General features: G+C 39.9%; 1 long non-coding RNA gene across 1 annotated transcript; it reads right to left on the bottom strand.

The window, feature by feature from the left end:
* Positions 1–1865, bottom strand: LOC112142110. Its single transcript, XR_002918525.1, has 3 exons — positions 1847–1865; positions 1582–1736; positions 1–22 (listed from the first exon to the last, which is right to left on the bottom strand). It is a non-coding gene; the product is annotated as an uncharacterized LOC112142110 (long non-coding RNA).

Here is a 1865-nt window from a genome sequence, read left to right as displayed (position 1 = left end):
GGTCAAAGGGGGGTGCACAAATCTGAGGAGAAACACAAGTCTACAAGTTAAAATCCCTAAATGTAGTGTAATGAAGTTTACTGAGTAACTTTATTTCATAGTAAGAGAACATCTGGACCAATGAGAATATTTTGGGTGAATTGATTCTTAATTTTGATTCACATTTCTCCCAAACTATTGGGTAAATCTTTCTGTTATATTTCATATCAAATAAAGAAGAAAGCCCGTACCCACTTTCCTAGTTCATTATGTGTTCACAAATGAATGTAGAGCCTGTTGACACTCGCCGGCCACTTTATTAGGCTCAACTGCTCAGTAACATAAATTTATAATCAATCACATGGCAGCAACCTAATGCATTTATGCATGTTGACATTGTCAGCACGATCTGCTGCAGTTCAAACTGAGCATCAGAATGAGGAAGAAAGGTGATTGAAGGGACTTGTGGTTGTTTGTGTCAGATGGGCTGGTCTGAGGATTCCAGATACTGAGAATTTCACCAACAACCATCTCTAGAGTTCACAGAGAATGGTCAGAAAGAGAGAAAACATCCAGTGTGCTGCAGTTCTGTGGGCGTAAATGCCATATTGAAGGTCAGAGGAGAATGTCCAGACTGGTTCCAGCTAATAAAAAGACAACATAAACTCTAATAACCACTGGTTACAACTGAGGTCTGCAGAAGAACATCTCTGAATACACAACAACACGGCCAACCTTGACGCAGATGGAATACAGCATCAGAAGAACACACCGGGTACCACTCCTATTAGCTAAGAACAGGAAACTGAGGCTACAATTCACACAGACTCACCATTTCTGCACAATAGAAGATAGAAAAACGTTGTCTGACTTTCCAGGATTTTGCAACAGATTTTTCAGATTGTTGCGGCCTGAAACGGCTGATTTTCTGGCAGCTTTGGTGAAAAGTTGTGACAAAAGTTGCTATGTTTTTTAATACGTATATATTTTTCGAAAAGCACCTGAAAAATGCTAATTATTAACTAAACTTTCTCATTTTCATATTCCAACTCTTTTTATTGTAACGTGCACTAGGAAAATACTGCAACATCATCACCTTATACAACCTAATTGTGATTTTATTTAACATAAATAGAACTATAAGATGAAAATGCTGAATCATAAGTTTAAAAAGAAAGAAGAACTTTTCATAAAAAGATGGGAGAAATTGACTATTTACACAAGAACAAGAACATCTACAGAACACGTAAAAACCTGTAGAGTCAAGGCAATCCGATGTGTAAGTGTTTTTTTCCCCTCTGTTTTGCTTTTTGTTTCCCCTTATTTAAAAAAAATAACAAATGACCTCCACAGTCACCAGATCGCCTTTGGGATACGGTGAAACAGGAGATTGGCGTCATGGATGTTCAGCTGACAAATCTACAGCAACTGTGTAATGCTGTCATGTCAATATGGACCAAATCGAATTAGGACAGTTCTGAAGGCAAAAGTGGTCCAACCCTGTACCACCAAGGTGTACGTCATAAAGTGACCAGTAAATATATGCTTAAAATTCAATGATCGTATCACTTTCTTTCAGTAGAATTGTGTTCTGTCCCTTACGCGTTGCCCATGATGACAGTAACATAGTCGGCCACAGCTCTGTAGAGTCGGTCAGCACGTAAACATCGCAGTGGCAGCAGCTTCTGGAAGGCGGACAGGCTGTCACCGTGTTTCAGGGGAAAGGGAGCTTGTTCTGGAGCCCTCAAGTCACACCACTGAGGAGAGAACAGGTACAGTTACACTGAAACCTTTCAAACGTTATCATTCCAGTAGATGGTGAAGGAGAAAAGCGGCTCGAAGTGTTTATGTCACTGTGCTCACTTACAGACTTCCAGCGAGTGGAG

This window comes from Oryzias melastigma, unplaced genomic scaffold (assembly GCF_002922805.2).
Source record: "Oryzias melastigma strain HK-1 unplaced genomic scaffold, ASM292280v2 sc04117, whole genome shotgun sequence".
Taxonomy (NCBI): domain Eukaryota; kingdom Metazoa; phylum Chordata; class Actinopteri; order Beloniformes; family Adrianichthyidae; genus Oryzias; species Oryzias melastigma.
The sequence above is the reverse complement of the archived record's forward strand: the minus strand, read 5'-3'. Positions and strand labels throughout refer to the sequence as shown.